General features: G+C 39.9%; 1 pseudogene; it reads right to left on the reverse strand.

Annotated features, from left to right (window-relative positions):
• Positions 1-776: 776 nt before the first annotated feature.
• LOC113326262 lies at positions 777-5,345 on the reverse strand (annotated as a pseudogene).
• Positions 5,346-19,951: the final 14,606 nt, after the last annotated feature.

The raw sequence follows: 19,951 nt of genomic DNA on the forward strand, positions 1-19,951 counted from the left end.
TGTACACCCTCTTCTTCTTCGCTTGCTGTTTCCCAAGGTGATAAAATCCCGTGTCCCTTCAAGGTATTTGATGGAAGTGTTGGTGTAGTCAGAGGTGGTGGCTATGCTATGCTAAAAGCGCCGTTTACCACTAAACCAAAACAGCCTTTTTGCGGCGTTTATAAACGTTGCAATTAGATGGTGCGACGTATATTTTTCTTATATGTGCAACGTATAGTTTAATCTTTGCAAAAGTGTATTTATCGGTAACTTTTTGTGGGTCCCATTGTGATTTTCTCTTCGGTTACATCCGTTGCTCATTTCAGGTGATTTGTGCAACGGATGCCTTGCCTACTTTTATATCCGTTGCAAAACTATTTTCAGGTCAATAAAAGCAACCGCAGTTCCGGCAGATTTCTGTACCTAAATATAAACTAATTCTGCACCTGCATGCATATACCATTTTAGATGAATTACGAGACCCAATTTAGGACAACCTCAATATCATTAAAATTGATCAAGAACAATTATTGAACAATCCATCAAGAACGATTCATACATCAACAGAGTTGATAGATGAACCATAAACCCATGCAATATTAAACAACTTATGTAAAATCCCAAATGTTATAAACGCAAGTTTCTGAATTTGAAACTACGAAAACCCTAACCTGGATTTGACTCTGGATGGATTGTAGCAATAGAAACCCGTCTCCTGGGCATTTGAGGTGTTGAGTGGACATTAGTGGTGTTAGGAGGCTGTCAAGTGGTGGAGTGCAACTGCGGCTCTGGTCGAATCATAGCAATAGAAACCCATCTCCTGGGCTGACTAAACTGCACTGTTTCTGAATACAAGTGACACCCGCCTTGGTCTCATCAAAAAATTTGGTGCTGCATGATGAAATTGACCTAGAAAAGTTCTCTTTTGCGTCTACTGATGGCAAGGTTGGATGACCAGTAGCAAAAACTTTGCAGGGTTGAAGAGGTGACTGAGGGGGGATGAAGTTGGTGATTCCTCTCAATGGTGGTCTCAACTTTGAAGGACCTAGTGGTGGCTTCTTCTCTGCTGGGCTCTGGGCAGTACTGCTTTTACAGATGGCAATCCCGATGGTTTAGTTGAATATGCAGCAACATCTCGAGCTTCCAGTTGGAGTCTGATTTTCGTCTCTTCTGCGATTCTCAGATTCTCGTAGCTGTTAAGGATTTCAAAGAATTGTCTACTTGTAAGAATTTTGAGTTATTTCAATTGAAAATTTTGGAAGAGAGCAAATGAAAAAAAATATGTCTATCCATCTTTCTTATCATGTTGTTGATACCTTGTCCTGAAGACTTCTACAGAATTGTTCACTCGCAGCAAACCTTGATTGCAAGGACTGCAAGCTATCCGGCAACTTCTTTGTTTCTTTTTCGTCCTGCTTTAACTTTTCAGCCTGTTATTAAGTGGGGAAAGCAAAGTTAATGTTAATGTAGTGCATAATGAGGTGATTCAATTATCCTAAGATAAAGAAGTATTTCAATGCTGCCATTAGTACCATTTGTTTGCACTTGAAAATCTCGGTAGGATCTGATTGTTTATGTGCAGGACAATGCTCAATTCCCCTGACCCTACTTGCAAAGTTCAGAGAGCAAAGGGTCTCCCCTGAATCTGCAGAACATGGGCAAATCTGGACAAACATCAGAGTCTTGCAGTCTCCTCCTGCATTTTTCTTGTTCCACTCAGTTAAGGACTTTACACGAGTACAGAGAACTGACTCAAGGAATACACAGTTGCACGTTCAATTTGTTCCTAGAGAGAATTAAGAACACTTACCAAGGGAGCTATGCAGCAAATGGGTGAGTTTAGAATTCCTGTAAGGAAATGGAGGATGTTTTGATGCTAGAGCAAATATGACATCACCAAGGGCAGAGAGGGACTTATTACTGAACTGTGACTCCTTCAGCCTTTCACCCTCAACTTCAGTTCTTCCGACACGCTCACTACCTGCCAAATCTACAAGCCATAGGTGACTCCTAGTCCTCTGCCCATTCACCAAATTCTCACCCTTCACAGTAACACGGAACAAGCTGCATATATGATATATTTGAATTATTAGAAGATAGTAATTTTTATTTCATCTCCATACAACATAACTGAAAACATCAATTTTAAAACATTAGAAATCCTTGATTCACTGACCTAACTAGCCGACACATACTATTATGGACACCCACAACGTTCTTCGGATAAACTAAAAGGGGATATAATCACCAATTTCTACTAGAATATAAGATGGATTATTGCTTACCAATGAGAGCGGCTACTAAGTTCATTGCAACTTGTCGATCCAACAGCTCTGTTTCGACTTCCAGTCTGTAACTGCTGCTCCCACACCTCAACTGTATTGTGAACACTAGGTTCAACTAGCCCTGGCACTTCTTGCGTTCCCTTTGCTGATTGCTTTATCTCCAACCTTGAATACATTAACCAACATAAATACTTTGCTATTCTTTTTTAATAGGAGTATCAGATTTCACAAATTAATAAAATTGAAAAGGTTGAAGAGAACGCCTTACTTTCTGGGATGTTGGTTGGACTAGTCCACGAGAAGATCACAAATTCTCTCACTATAGACTTCTAACATGCTAACAAAAAGCTCATACTGCATGGTATCACTTCGCTCCTCTGAAATCTGAAAGATCTCTTCCAAGGTACTATAATTGACTCCTCTATCATCTAGGGTCCCTTCCATTGTATATGTCTTGCCAGTACCTGTCTGCCCATAGGAAAATATGCGTACGTTGAAGCCATCCAACACGGAAGTCACCACCTGCGACGTTTGAGCAAAAACAGCCTCTGCAAATTAATCATGCTTGTACATCGCCAAGTGGATTTTCCATAAAAAATCTTACTGAAGGCTTTATAGATACAGCAAAAACTAAATTAATTAGCAAGTTAATAACTAGACGGCATATACCAAAGCAAATACTAAGTTATTTAGACAGTGTATACCAAGGCAGTACAAGAGCAATGAAATAATTCTTGGATGGTTTAGCGTGAACCAGTACTACATAAGAGACAAAAAACAAAAAGACAACTAAGGACTCCAGTTCCCACACTTCTTTCTTTTCTTCAGCTTGGATTCATTTCCCACACTCAAATGTCATGCTAGCTATTAATCTTGCTTCGTCGTGTGTTTTTTTATTCATTTTTCTTCTGCTGCTGTCATTGGCTTATTCTCTTAAACAGAAGCACAGATATATAAAATCGACAAAACTAAGTGTTGTACAACTAAATCTTCCTAGTTAGACCCAATTCAATTACCTTGATTTCTGTGGGGACCAAAGACATGATCAAACTTATTGAATTGTTTTTTAGAAGAGTCAGAGCTTGTAATCTACAACTCAGTATCTATAGATGGGTCGAATTCAACTACACAATAAAACCCATTTGCAACCCATAATGCGAGATGCTATCTGCTCATGTTCTGACACAATTTGCCTTCAAGAGTTAATATCAATTACAAGGTTAAGTACAAACACCCGAAATTGCAGATGGAGATAATAAAGAAGAAGTTACATATCAAGAAACAATCAACACTTGAAAAAGCCATATCAATTTGAATTCTGACTAAAATCAGTTCTGGTTATGCACGAAATCTTCTATCAATGAAACTGATTTGATTTCTGAGATGTTATATGCAAAACATATGGACCTGATCCTAATCAAGCTAACAAAAAGAAAAAAAAAATTACAAACAAGAGAATTGAAACCCACCAGACATAAAATTTCCACTCTTAGGATTTACTGAAAATATAAAATTTGGTTGAAAAAAAAGTGATGATTCTTCCAGCTTAGACAAGTAAATCAAAAATTCAGAACATGGGATTAACATAAAAGATGAAATTTTTATTTGATAAAAGAATATTAAAAACCCTAGGATCTGCAGCTCACCTCAAGAAATTGAGAATCTGCAAAGATGGTGGAAACAGACTCTACAAACAAAAAAAACCTTAACATTCAAAAAAAAACTTTCTTCAAGTGAATCAAATCATACCCAATACTTCAAATATACACACAAAAAACGGACACCAAAATCAAAAACACTTCAGATACTGGTTAGGTCAAAATAAAAGACCCTAACTATTTCAGATACTAGTTAGGTCAAAATCAAAAACACTAACTCTATCAAATGATTTCAGATGAAAACAAAATTAAACACAAACTAGTTTATACCTGATGATAATCCAACAAACTGCTGCTGAATCAGAAGTTGTATGATTTGATTTTAGATTTCATGGATAAAAATTAGGTTTAGGAAAAAATTATAGATTGTAGATCAACATTTCCTGAAGATGAGTTTTGATTAGATTATAAGATCTGTTGAAACGATGGTTTTAATTTCAAGAAAACCCTACAGTCTAACCAGATTTGTGAAGAAGAAGAAAAAAGTTTTTCTCTTCTCTCGGCTAGTATTCGACTGGATGAAAAATAGAAGGAGAGAGGAATAGATATGCGAAATAAATATGGGGGATTTTTATTTACCCGAAAATCAAAAAATTAATAAAAATAAAAGAACTACCCAGGGCCAATAAAAAACCGTTTATTACACAAAAAAACATACGACGTGCAACGGTTATACGGGTTGACATACGTTGCACCACTAGTTTATTTTAATAAATGAAAATAAAAATAATTTGTGCAAGATAATCTAGTGTCCAACGGATATTAACGGTGTTACCTGTGCAACGGCTATATCCGTTGCGCACCTACGAAAATGAAGCGTTGCTAAAATCAGGATATGATGTAGTGTACAAGCATCTCGTTGATTGACACTTTACCACCGCAGCGGCAAAAACTGTCTGCAGAGATAGGATACAAACCAACATCGCCTGTTACAACGCCTGGGAGACTTCTTTGTCCAGTATGCACATGTGGCTATGTTCTAAGTGCTTACAGATCCACGCCTGGAAAAAACCTTGTACATCCAAATCACACCTTGCTGAAGTTATTGCAGGTCCTTCAATGGTGTTAATGGTGCTGAATTCCTCATCTATGGGATTTCGAAACCAGATTCTAATACCGAGTTACCTGAAGCCAGTACCACCACCAATGACACCATTGATCTTACGGTTGAGATGTTAAACTTGATTTTCCAGAAACGTGTTACCACCATCACGAGCATTCCCAACCAGTGCAGATTGCACTTTTCTCGATCCTTGAAGTCTGCCTTGGAGAAGGTAATACTACACCCTACGGATTTGTATGCCTGGCTGCGACTACTTCTTCTTCCTGTTTGTACACTAAAGCTATACGTTCCGAAATGTTCCATGGAGGAGCGTTCAGGCAATAGGAAAAAACTACAGGTTGCATCCATTAACCAAGCCATTCAGACTTGGGCTGAACCTAATGGATGCGCTAAAATGATTCACAATTTGCTTTCACAGCAAAAACCCACTCCTAAGGAATCTTCCAAGAAGAAGAAGAAGACAGAACCCAACCTTGACTCCTGAAGGAAGAAAATTAGCTTTTGTCATTATTCAGCTGTTGTGCGTATTTTTCGTCCAACGGTATTGCGCCATCTACCCCAGACACACTATTCGATCTCCAGCAAAAGCATCCCTGCGCACCACCCCCCTTCATCCCCGAGGAAGGCACGTTAACTCCTCCATTGACTGTCGACTCTACAGCAGTTCTCAATGCAATGAAAAGTTTTCCAAATGGGACGTCTTGTGGTCGCGATGGACTTCAAGTGCAACACCTCTTAGACGCATTAAGCGGAGCAGCTGCTGCTGTCGTTGAAGAACTGTTGGCTTCGATCTCAGGTGTGGTGAATTTATGGCTCACAGGTATGTGCCCATCCATCCTTGGTGAATTCGTCGCAAGCGCACCATTAACCCCCCTACTTAAGCGAGGTGGAGGCATCAGACCTATAGCTGTGGGCACAATCTGGCGACGACTGTGCTCTAAACTTGCTGCCTCTGTTGTCACCAAAGATATGACTTCTTATTTAGGCACATATCAATATGGTGTGGGTATCCCGTGCGGTGGTGAAGACATAATGCATTCAGCGAACAGACTTCTAGAGATGAAAGGAACTTATAATACTATGACGATGTTTCTCATAGACTTCTCGAATGCTTTTAACCTGGTCGACAGGTCCACCATTATTAAAGAAGTCAGAGACCATTGTCCTTGGATTTCACGTTGGATCGAGTTTTGTTATTCTAAACCAGCTCGCCTATACTACAATGAATCAATCCTTTCATCCGCCCAAGGAGTACAACAAGGCGACCCACTCGGACCCTTGTTATCCTCCCTTGCTTTACATCCCATTCCGGAGAAAATTTTCGTTGAATGCTTATTAGACATACACACTTGGTACTTGGACGACGGGACCATGGCAGGGGACACTATGGAAGTTTCCAAGGCACTCAAAATTATCCAAGAGGACGGTCCACAGAGAGGGATGCATTTGAATGTTATGAAAACAGAAATATTTTGGCCTGTGATGGATCCAAGGAGAGATGTCGTGGGGACTTTTGGAGTAAAACTCTTAGGAGGCCCGGTCAGCTTGGACATGCACTTCTGCTCCGACATGATTCACGGTAGGGTTGAGAAAACCATTATGCTCATGGACAAGGTAAAACAACTACGGGACCCTCAGGGTGAGTTATTGCTATTGAGGAACTGTAGTGGAGTTCTAGGCTATATTTTACACTTCTCACCACGAATCCAATTGCTATTCAAGGTGATGCTGCTTTGTACGATCAACACCTTATGCAGTATCTCCAACATATTGTCGTGGGTGACGGTGCCGGCTTTGGCCTTCTTCAACAACGCCTTGCTACGCTTCCTATCAAAGACGATGGTCTAGGTGTATATACGATGAAGGACACTAGCCAGTACTGCTTCCTGGCCTCCTGTGCGCAGACTCAACACCTTCAAAGCTCAATCCTTGGGCAGCCTCCAGTTCTAGAATCCAGCCACGGGTACCAACACGCCTTACAATCATTCATCCAGTCTTGTGGGCTTTCCAATACTTTCGACATCAATGACACTGCCCCCAGTTTATGAAGAAATTGGCAGTTATTTACTTTGGTGTAGTAAAGGGAAACATTGCCACCAGCTTCTCGTTAACAAGACGTGACTCAACCCTGTGGCATAGCAACAGAACACCGCATGCGATGGACTTTCTTTAAGTCTATCTGTTAAGTTTGGTAATTGCTTGGTTTCATTCATTCATCACGTATCAATTTATACAAGACTCAACTTGGGTTCCAAGACACAAACCCTAAACCTACCGACTTGAGACCGATTACTTGGGTCTCAAGATTGCTACGTACGGAAACGGACTCTTTACATAAACTGTCCAAGTCAGTCCATCTAGATGGACTGTCCAGGTTGGTCTCAAAGCATGGTCTGTCCAAGTTGGTCTCAAAACATGGTCTCAAGACATATTCTTGAGCCCACCACTACGTATCTCTACGTATCTCTTAATACCCCCCCTCAAGACGGAGCATGTAGGTCACAAATGCCCATCTTGGACAAAAGACCTTGAAATTGAGCTTTCCCTAATGGTTTGGTGAAGATATCTGCCAATTGCACCGCCGTAGGAGTGTAAGAAGGGGATATGATCTTCTGTACAATAGCATCTCGAACAACATGACAGTCTACCTCGATATGTTTGGTGCGTTCATGGAAAACTGGATTCTGAGCAATGTATAATGCTGATTGACTATCACACAGGAGCTGCATTCCATGTGGATGACTAACTCCCAAATCACCAAGTAATTGTTTCAACCACTTCAACTCACATGTTGTTGCTGCCATGGAGCGATATTCTGCTTCAGCGGAGCTTCGCGAAACAGTTGGTTGCTTCTTTGTTTTCCAAGACACCGGAGAATGCCCAAGACGAACAAACCACCCTGTCAATGAACGTCTAGTCAAAGGGCAACTTGCCCAATCTGAGTCATACCACCCTTGCAAACTCAGGTTACTATCAGAGCGCAACAAAATGCCTTGCCCAGGATTCTTTTTTAAGTATCTAACCACTCGAAGAGCAGCCTCCCAATGTTCGATTCTCGGTTGTTGCATAAACTGAGAGAGTGTATGCACCGAGTATGTAAGATCAGGTCTGGTCACGGCCAAATAAATCAGTCTACCAATCAGTCTTCTATATTTTTCAACATCAACAAACAAATCTCCATGCGCCAAGGCTAGACGATGATTAGTCTCCATTGGAAACTCAGCAGGTCTAGCTCCTAATAAACCCGTTTCCATGATAATATCCAATGCATATTTCCTCTGGCATATATAAATACCCTGTTTACTACGAGCTATCTCCAAGCCAAGAAAATACTTCAATTTTCCCAAATCTTTCATCTTGAAACATTGTCCCAAGTATGATTTAAATGTATGAATCTCCACTAGATTACTCCCCGCAATAATCAAATCATCTACATAGACCAAGATATTAAGCTGTATGTCTCCCTTGGTCATAGTAAAAAGAGAATAGTCCGAGTATGCTTGCCTAAAGCCGTATTTCTTCAAGGCTGTTGATTGGCAAACCAACAACGAGGAGCCTGTCTTAAACCATATAATGATTTCTTCATTTTACACACCATATTTGTCTGACCCTTAGCAAACCCAGGTGGTATCTTCATATACACCTCATCCTCCAAGTCTCCATGAAGAAATGCATTATGTACATCCATCTGATGTACTTCCCAGTGTTTAACTGCTGCTACAGCTAAAAAAGTACGTACCGTTGTCATTTTTGCAACCGGTGCAAAAGTCTCTTTATAATCCAATCCTTCAACCTGATGATTCCCAAAGATTACTAAGCGTGCTTTTAATCGGACCAACTGGCCATTTTCATCGTACTTCTCCGTGTAAATCCATTTACTTCCTAGTGCTCTCTTGCCCGGCGGTAATTCTTGCAATTCCCAGGTACCTTGTTCTTCCAAAGCTCGGATTTCTGCTTCCATGGCTTTCTTCCATCCTGGATGCTGCATGGCTTCCTTAAAGTTGCGTGGTGCAGATCCAGCTGTTATAGCTGCAAGATATTTCTTATGCACAGCAGAAAATTTATCACAACTAACATAATATGTCAAAGGATAAGGCGTACCTGAGGATGATGATTGTGTAGAATGAGGATGAGATAGACTGTTTTCTCGAATGGTGTGCGTCACAAATCCTTTTAGTCTGCTAGAAGGGAGCTTCTGACGCTTCCCTTTACCCATCTCACCATCAGTAACAACAGTATTGCGAGAAGCAACATTTTCTGCATGCTGCGTATTCTCGGACTCAGCTGAAACATCAACACCTTCAGTTTCAGTAGAAGGAGCAGCTTCCGTGGTCTCAGCTGATCCATCAGTGTTGTCTGTCTCGGTAGAACCTCCAGCATTGTCCGTCTCAGTTGTATCCCCACCTTGAGGAGCCAATACAGCTTCTTCTTTGCTTTCATCATCACTCCAGTACTCCTCAGGACTGTACTGAAGCGTCTCAGCTAATACACCATGTGGATCAGTCACAGTTGAAGTCTTAAATCTCGACTGCATCATCTCAGTCGCCATCTTACGCGATACAACCCCAGTCTTAAATGGAAATTGATGCTCAAAAAAAACGACATCTCTTGACACCTGAAATTGTTTCGTGTCTAAATCATATACTTGCCACGCCTTTTTACCAAACGGATATCCAAGGAAGACACACCTTCTTCCTCTACTCGCAAACTTATCCCCTCTACCACTTTGATCATGCACATAGCACAAGCATCCAAATACCTTCAACTGATGATATGGGGGATGTTTTCCAAACAAAAGCTCATATGGAGTTTTATGATCTAAAATAGGTGTAGGTGTGCGATTGATTAAATACGCAGCTGTCAATGCACATTCCCCCCAAAACCTTATTGGCAAATTGGCTTGAAATCTCAAAGCCCTTGCCACATTCATTATATGTTGATGTTTTCTCTCAACTCTTCCATTCTGTTGTGGTGTACCGACACAGGATGTCTCAAACACTATCCCATTGGTTCGAAAGTATCCACGCAATGCATTGAACTCAGTTCCGTTATCACTTCTGACAATTTTGATTTCTTTATTAAACTGACGCTTCACAAGAGCAATGAAGTTAAGGAATGTCTGTTCAACTTCAGTTTTGGTTCGAAGTAAATAAATCCACACACCTCTTGAAAAATCATCCACTATTGTCAAAAAATAATGTGCTCCACATGATGACTGAGTCTTATACGGACCCCACAAATCTATATGAACCAACTCAAAAATACAACTTGATTTACTGAAACTTCTAGCAAAACTACTCCTATGATGTTTTGCTCGTGAACAGATATCACAAGCATCATTATTCTTCTTTATTAACCTACTCATCCCTTGTAACTTTTGCAGCACTCTCTCTGATGGATGTCCCATACGCCGATGCCATAGCTCATACGTATCTCCAGTAACAGCCTTAACTTCAACTTGAGGCACACCACAGAAAATATACAGTCCACCTTGTCTCTCAGCCACTCCAATCATCCTCCTCGTCAACCGGTCCTGTATAAGACATAAACTGTTAGTACATTGGATAATACATCTTTTCTCATCAATAAGTTGTGTAGCCGATATTAAGTTACAAGTTATCTGAGGCACATAAAGCACATTCTCTAGTCTCAATCCTCCAGGTAGAATAACAGTTCCTATCTTCTTAGACAATGCAGACTTCCCATCTGGAAGTCCAATATTGCATGCCTTTATATCTTTTATCTCTATCATGTCATCCTTTTTATATGTAACATGATTTGTTGCCCCCGTATCTACAATCCACACAGTTTTATTCTTCTTACCTTGGAGTTGAGGCGAGGATTTCTTGGAGTTTAAAAACTCAAGCACCTGTTGAAGTTGTGTTGCTGTGACTCCAGTTAGACCTGACACTTCTGAGGAGGATGCTCCACCTGACTGCCTTGCGTCTGAGATGTTGATGTTGTGTGCTCGAACCTGGTTGCCTGCACCTTGTCTACCTCCTCTACCACTGGTAAAGTTAGTGCCACCACGTCCTCTGCCATTTGTTCTGCCTCCTCTACTAGATCCTCTTCCACCTCTAGGTCTGTCTCCCCACCATTCTGGATATCCAATACGTTGAAAGCATCCATCCTATGAGTGTCCATCTCTGTTACAGTGCTTGCAATGCTTGTTAGGATCATATGTATTGTTAAACTGACGTTGATCAGATTGCACTCTGAATGCCATCACATTGTCATGTACCTCCGTAGATATAGCTACTTCTCCTATACGCAGACGTTCCGAGTTGACTATTGTCTGGTATGCTACATCTGTTGACGGCAATGGGTCTCTAGCCAACAGCTGTTCTCGCACGGAACTATACACAGAGTCTAATCCAATCAAAAAATAGTGTAAAAAGTCTTCTTCTCTCAACATACTTACTTGTGATGCGATATTACAAGTGCAATTACCACACTTGCACTGAGGTACCTTCATGTATGTCATCATCTCATCCCATATCTTGTTGAGTCTCCCAAAGTACTCAGCTACACCTTCCGCTTTCTTTTGTTTGCACTCACTCAACGCAGTTTTCAACTGACAGAGTCTTGTTCCGCTCACAACACAGTACCTTCTCTTCAACTGTGTCCACAGCAAGTTTGCATCATCATAGTCTCCCAAGCTCGATCTAATTGATGAGTCTAACGTGTTGCTAATCCATGAAACAAGCATCGACTGGACAGCAATCCACTCTTCCAACTGGTCACTATCTTCAGGTTTCGTGATTGTTCCATCAACAAAACCAAACTTTCTTTTAGCTATCAATGATCTTCTTATGGCTCTAGCCCATTCTTCATAGTTACTTCCCTTTAGAACAATCCGAGTGATGATGATACCTGGACCATCACTTGATCCTAGATGGTAAACTGGGTTCTTCTTCTGCATATCACACGCCATGTTTTTCCCTTTGGATGATTCTGGTTCGTCCTCCATTGTTGTCTGTTAGGGTTCTTAACCGGCTCGTGATGCCATGTTAAGTTTGGTAATTGCTTGGTTTCATTCATTCATCACGTATCAATTTATACAAGACTCAACTTGGGTTCCAAGACACAAACCCTAAACCTACCGACTTGAGACCGATTACTTGGGACTCAAGATTGCTACGTACGGAAACGGACTCTTTACATAAACTGTCCAAGTCAGTCCATCTAGATGGACTGTCCAGGTTGGTCTCAAAGCATGGTCTGTCCAAGTTGGTCTCAAAACATGGTCTCAAGACATATTCTTGAGCCCACCACTACGTATCTCTACGTATCTCTTAATACTATCCCCATTCAGGGCCTTAACCAATCCATAGGTCCCAGGCAGTTCCGCTCAGTTCTCATATACCGTTTTGGCATAACTCTCTTCCCCGAAGACAGCATTTGCCCTTGTTGCTAAAGAACAATGGACACTTTTGTCGACCACGCAGTTAATTGTGCCGGAGAAGTAGGGCAAAAATTTCGGCATGACATGTTGAGAGATGTTCTTGCTGATATATGCTATAAAGGCGGAGTGGTCGCAAGGAAGGAAGTCTCCCTGGGATTTTTGTCCAATAACCCTAATTCCCTCTAGCCTACGGATAGACTAGTACTCATAAAGGAGGATGGGAAAGATGTTTGCATGGATGTTACGGGTGTTTCCCCCTTTACTACATCCAGTACGCATGATTTCACTCCAGGACGAACCATTTCCATGGCTGTCACTCGGAAGCGTAATAAATATATGGAGAAGTGCTCTGCTCATGGATACGGATTTAATGTCCTAGCATTTTCCACATTAGGCGAACTAGGCGAAGAAATGATTTCGTTTTTGAAGAGATTATGCAACTGTCTTCTTAGACGTGATGCTAACTACAAGTCGTGTAACTCTCTTTTCCATAGGCTTGGTATTGTTATTCAAAAAGGTGTAGGTGCCCATCTCGTTGCTAGGTTACCTACTACTAACATGTAATTGACTATTTTTGCTTTTGCTAATAAAATTCCCCTCTCGGCGCCTTATGATAATAAAATAAAAGTGGGTCAATCAAAGTCATTGACAATCAACCATTGGCAAATGTACCAACCCTTAATATTTCAAATATTAGGTACCAAAGCTAGGTGTTGGACATTTGTTGGGTGCCAAACGTTAAATAACCCAAATAATAATTATTATTTTGCTGAGTATCATGTTGTAAAATCTCATTTTAATATATAGTGTGTATAACACAGGTACAATGTGTGCCCGTAACCGGATTTTTCGTGTCCGCTTTACCGTATCATGTCGTAATTGTGTCTCATGTCTGTATCCTTGTTACATAGATCTACTCCTTCACGTTTTTTTTCTCAAAAATGACATGTGAATCTATGTTTTCTAATACTAGTAAGGTTATTTTCACATTTATTTGATGGAACTCTTAATTCATACCGAGCTACTAATAAAACTCTGATACTTCTGAATACGTCTTTCTTTGACTTGAGAGAAAAATTTATTTATAATCAATATGCTTTATATCTGAGTAAAATATTTGGTTTGAAGACTAGCTTTATATCGTTTAACATTTCCATTGTAGTTATGTTAGATTTCAAAAACTCAGATACACATAACGGATTTGTGTCCTTCGAGCGATTACAAAATCTGATACTTGATGTTTAACATGATCTTAGCTCACATCATCATTCCATTAATTAAAATTATTACACATAAAAGTTTGTGACCAGAAATCGAATCTTCACCATCCCATATCAAAATAAAATTCATGTAAGCAAATCACTAAAATAACATGAATAACTTTCTTTCGATCTCTTTGAGACATTCCCAATGTTGGTTCATATGTTTATCAATAGGTTTTTTTATTGCCAATAGTTTTATTATGGAGTATTAGATCAAGAAATTGTAGTCCCGTGTTATCTAACAGGGTTGACAATGAAAAGATTTACAATATCTATAAAAGTACTATATAAAGGGATCATTATCTTGACTTCTTAAGCAGATATATTCTTGTACTCCCACAGACTATGACATAACCAATGAATTTGCATTTCCGTTTCCAATAAGTCCCATATTATGTATTGGACAATAAACAGTAGTATTTTTCAAATTCAGTTTCTATTCTTTAAGAATGTAAGTTCTCGTTTCCAACTGAGCAACCCTAACATGAGGTAGTTTAAACTAGGTTCCCATCAATTATATATTTCAAATGGTATATTTGAAACTGTTAAAACTATTTATATCACAAGGTTTTATTCAGTATTTACAATCACCCTTTAAACTTTTACTCATCGTGTTTTAAATATTCTTGTTACTTTTTACCAAGACTAATTTCTTAATTAACTTCTGCACCACCAAAACACAACAAGTTAACGTCTCCATCACCACCACCACCAAAATATAACTTAACACAAGGTATCTTTCAACTCATTTAATATTTGTTGTTTTATTGTTATGGGTCCGATAATCTTAAAACAATAGTTATTTTATGTAATAATGAGAAACACCATCTTAAAACATATTCTGCTTCCAAAAAAAAGAAACAAAATCCAAAAAATATAACGGGAAAGATTTAAAAATATCAGAATCAAATATGTTTTTTTATGAATTATCGCTAGCGCTTGTTATATGAATATGTATTGCATTTTTTTGAGCAAAGTTCTAATGGTGATGATGAACGACCGAATTAAAGAAATGGAACAAAATTATATGATGAAAAAACTTATGTAGAACTGTTTGTGAGATGTATTGTCCGACTTTTATAATTCGAAATAAAAATCTGCTGATTTTGATTTGTGGACTGAATTAAAAGTAAAGACAAAGATGAAACCACTATAAGAATTATTTTTTTTTACTTAAGTTCTTAGAATTTAAAACATCATATGAAAAATATGCAGTTGATCATTTTTAAAAACCTCAGCGTATTATATATGAACTAGGAAATCACCCGTGTCGTACCGGCATAGGCTATTTCACACCGTTATACTCTGGGGTGCTTTGCCACGTCCGACTCGCCCAAATCACACAGTTGTGTTGTTAATGAAAATTTTTGTGTTCATTTGATTTCATTTTAGTTAGAAATTGTTTTCATTTTAATTTGATTCTATAAAACTTCAAGCGGTCAATCGAATTTTTATCTGTAATTGATCTTCTATAGTGGCACAAACTTTTATATGGTCAAATGCATGGAAAGGCGATACAGGAAAGTACTTATACTTTTTGTTGTTGCAACTATTATTGTATGTTCCAACAGTATGGATTGCAGTATTAGAAACAAATGCTACATTCACTCCAGTCTAAATTATTTCAGCCAATGCAACTGTCTCAGTGTCTATGGCGTCTATCATCTAATGTACTTTAACAAAAACTTGTATTACAATTGGGCTGTACATTTCATCATTGTGTGTTTCTTATTTTCCTGGGATTTATGATGGTATTAAGGCCGAGCCTTTTGGCGCTGAATAAATTAGCTAGACGATTGGTATCCATGTCTGCGCTAAAGAATCATTATTAAAATGATGCTTTTTAATGTTAAACATGAATTGAAACTACCGACAGCAATTTGCCTTAAAAACACGCTGAGTTAATTTATGTTAACTTTGATGAATGAAAAGACCTTGCGGCAAATTGCTGTCCATCAAGTTGAGTTTTTAAAGAAAAAAAATCTTCCATAGTTCATCCTTTAATCAAAAAGCCGGGTAATTAGTTTTGAATCTTGATAGAAGTTCAGGTGCACTCGTTTTGAAAGGTTTACTTGCAGGCCTATCGTTATACTTCAAAGTCACAACATCATTTTCCTTAGAGAATTCGGAAGAGGGAGGGACATGATCAGGCTACGCATCAGCACGCAATAGTTCCATCTCAAGGTCAGATTAGCCCGACTTTTCAAGTGCTTCAGCTACAGCATCACCAGGTGTCTGCTCCAAAAAAAGTTCTATAAGAGTGTCCATACCCACTTGTATTGCTTTCATGACTGGAAACTTCATTCTTTTAAATCCTTCAAGATTGTTTTCAACTAAAATACTGCAATCGTTCTATGTATCCGAACATCTATTTGTTCCTAATTTATCGGCGTACGGATATTTGTAATGCTTATTTTTCTGAACTTGCAGGTTGTTCCTCCTGCTTAGTATCTAATAGAATGCATATTATCCTGTTTACCTTATTTAGAATAAGGAGAATTATCTCTGACTTAACTCCTGTATTCTCCAGAAATATTATTGATTTGATATAATACTGTTTCCAGAGAACATTATTCTCTAAGGGAAATTATCCCCACTCCGACATGGTATCAGCCAACCATCGATTCCTCTTCTAAAAAAAAAAAGAAAACCTTAAACAATGGCAGGAGAAAAGAAATCTCTTCACCCGGCTTTTGCCGTCACAAACATCAAAAAATTAATCCATGTTATCCTTGATATCAAACAAGATGAATATTCGTCTTGGGTTTTTCTCTTTGAGCTCTATCTCCAAGCACACGGATTGTTTTTTCTCATTGATGGTTCAACAAAACCTGCGGACATTGATGTCGTCACCGAAAAACAACTAGATGCTCTCTGTCGTCAATGGATGTTCGCCACCATGACCAAGGATTTGATGCTCACCGTTCTAAAGAAAGGGAAAACCGCAAAGGAGATTTGGGATCACCTTAAGACTCTTTTTCAAGACAACAAAGGCAGCCGTGCTGCACATCTCGAAAGTAAGTTTGTCAATCTTAAATTTTCTGATTGTGCTAGTGTTGATGATTATTGTGACAAACTAAAATCAATGTCCGATCGCTTGAGTGATCTTGATTTTCTAATGAACGACAAACGGCTTGTTATTCAATTGGTTAACGGTCTTTCGGAGGAGTACAACACCGTAGCCTCGTTTATACAGCAGTCCATGCCTACCTTTGATGTTGCACGATCTCAACTTCGTACTGAAGAAATCAGACGAGCACATCATTCAATCGCAACATCTCCAACTGTCGTAGCTGCTGCTTCTTCTCCAACGAACAGACCAAGCTCCCGTTCTCATCCACACTCCAGCAAACGTGGTCAAAAGGCCCAGTCTGGTGACAGGCGTTCTGGACCAAGCCCAAGTACGTCTTCTACTGCAAGCCCACCACTGCTGCCGACTCCAACTGGTCTACGTCCCTCCATGCCAGGATACCCAGCGTACAGGCCACCATTTTGGGCCGTCCCACCCTGCCCCTATCCTACTCAGTCTCCTTGGCAGCCATTTGAGCATCAACGCGGACCACCCAATACCAACTTCCGCAACAACCAACATGGTCGTTCCCCTGGAAGTGGCCGTGGACAAGCATACCTTGCTCCTACAACTGAATCATTGCAACCAGCGGACATTGCTGAGGCGTATATCTCCATGAATCTCCAACAACCTGATGATGCCTTCTACATGGACATTGGTGCCACTTCGCATCTTACCGCTGATTCAGGTACTTTACATAACGTTTTCAATTCTAGCAATGTACGATCCATCTTAGTTGGCAATGGCAATAGCATTCCAGATACAGCTAGTGGTACCAAGCTTATAATCCTTCCTTCTCGCACACTTCAACTCAAAAATACTCTTGTTGTTCCCGATATCATTAAAAACTTAATTTTCGTTCGTAAGTTCACCACTGATAATGGTGTATCTGTTGAGTTTGATCCTTCTGGTTTTTCTGTGAAGGATCTGAGTTCGAGGAAGATTATCCTTCGATGTGATAGTTCTGGGGAGCTCTACCCTATCACCAACTCTACCATGCCACCTACAAAATCGTCCCAGTCTTCTCCCATTTCCCTTGATATTTTTTCGCCAGATATTTGGCATAGCCGCCTTGGCCACCCTGGCAAGGCCATTTTAGATGTCTTACGCAAAAATAATTCTATTCATTGTAATAAGAATAATTCTTCTCAACTTTGTCATTCATGTCAAGTTAATAAACATGTTCGATTACCATTTTATGAATCTAATTCCATTACTTTTGCACCTTTTGATATCATACATAGCGATTTATGGACCTCCCCATTACATATATATACCGGTTTTCGCTATTATCTTATATTGCTTGATGATTTTACCAACTATCTATGGATTTACCCTTTAAAATTCAAGTCCCAGGTTTATAAAAAAAATTTGGAATTTCGTTCTTTCGTTCAAACTCAATTTGAACGTAAAATAAAATGTTTTCAATGTGACATGGGCCGTGAATTTGACAACTCTTCCTTCCATACCTTTGATCGTGACAATGGTCTTGTTTTTCGTTTCTCTTGCCCCCAAACTTCATCCCAAAATGGCAAGGCCGAACGCATGATACGCCGTTTCAACGATATCACCCGTACTCTTATGTCTCACGCTTCCGTTCCCTAAAAACATTGGGTCTACTCTCTTCATATGGCAGTCTATCTACATAATCTTCTACCCACCAAAGTTCTTAATTTTCACTCACAAGTGTCTATTATTTATCAACGACAACCAACGTGTGACCATCTCCATACTTTTGGTTGCCTTTGCTATCCTAATCTCTCTTCCATAACTCCTCACAAACTTGCCCCTCGTTCTACTAGATGTGTCTTTCTTGGTTTTCCTCCTAACCACCGTGGATACCGCTGCCTTGATCTTGCCACAAACAAAATTATTCTCTCTCGTCATGTAACTTTTGATGAAAATGTCTTTCCCTTCACAAATCTCCATCCAAATGCTCCTCCTAATGACGAGTCTCCCCCTTATCTAATTCATCCTTCCTATAATTTATCTTACCCATCTACTCAAACTTCCACACTCCAACCAACTACCACCTTCCCTGGACTGTACACTCCTCCTCACCGTCGGTCCAGCTCCCCTTCTGACACAACAATTCAGAATCCCCAGCAAATTCCAGCTACCACATCAGTCCAATCAACTACTACACGTCTGTTCACCTCCACTTCTCTGCGTCAGTCAAAGCCCTCCACTATTCCATGTTTGTCCAACTTCCCTTCTATGTGTCAGACAAACCCCTCCACGTCTGTTCAACTTCCATCCACGTCAGTCCAAACAACTCCACCGCGTCTGTCCAACTCCAGCTTCTCTGCGTCAGTCCCCACTTCTGTACTCACTCCACCTACCTCTCCAGAACTGACGTCAGTCCCCACGTCTGTTCCTAAATGCACTATCTCAACAGCTGCAGACTCTATTCCACCCACTACAGTCCCTCCAACATCACCACCTGCTCCTTCCACCACTACTGCCCCTCCACCCTCTACTACCCCTCTACCCACTACAATCTCTTCACCACCACCTCTTGCTCCTTCACGCCCTGTGACTCGAGCTTCCCTTGGCATTCACAAACCAATCCACTGTCTCAATCTACATGTCCAAACTTCACGACATATCTCCCCAATTCCTCGCTCTCACTTGTATGCTCTTAGGGATATAAATTGGAATGCCGCCATGAAAGATGAGTACAATGCTATGTTGAAAACTAATAGGTGGGAACTTGTACCACGACCACGTGATGCTCATGTTATTCGTTCCATGTGGCTATTTCGTCACAAATATAATGTTGATGGTTCCTTGCAGCGATACAAGGCTCGTCTTGTTGCTAATGGTAAATCTCAGCAGGATGGGGTTGATTATTTTGAAACGTTTAGTACGGTTGTCAAACCTGCTACTATTCGTACTGTTCTTACTATTGGTACTTCGCGTTCTTGTCCAATTCATCAGCTATATGTTAAGAATGCTTTTCTCCATGGTGATCTGACCGAGACAGTTTATGCATCATCCTCCAGGATTTGTTGATTCTGCTCACCCTGATTACGTATGTCGACTACGTAGATACCTATATGGTCTCAAGCAGGCTCATCGGGCGTGGTTTCATAGGTTTTCCAAGTTTATTACTAATTATGGTTTTCGTGGTAGTATGTGTGATCCGTCACTCTTTGTTTATCAATCTGGCTCAGATACGGCATATTTACTGCTATATGTAGATGATATTGTTTTGACTGCATCTAAC

The sequence above is a fragment of the Papaver somniferum genome, unplaced genomic scaffold (genome assembly GCF_003573695.1).
Source record: "Papaver somniferum cultivar HN1 unplaced genomic scaffold, ASM357369v1 unplaced-scaffold_10, whole genome shotgun sequence".
Classification (NCBI taxonomy): Eukaryota; Viridiplantae; Streptophyta; class Magnoliopsida; order Ranunculales; family Papaveraceae; genus Papaver; species Papaver somniferum.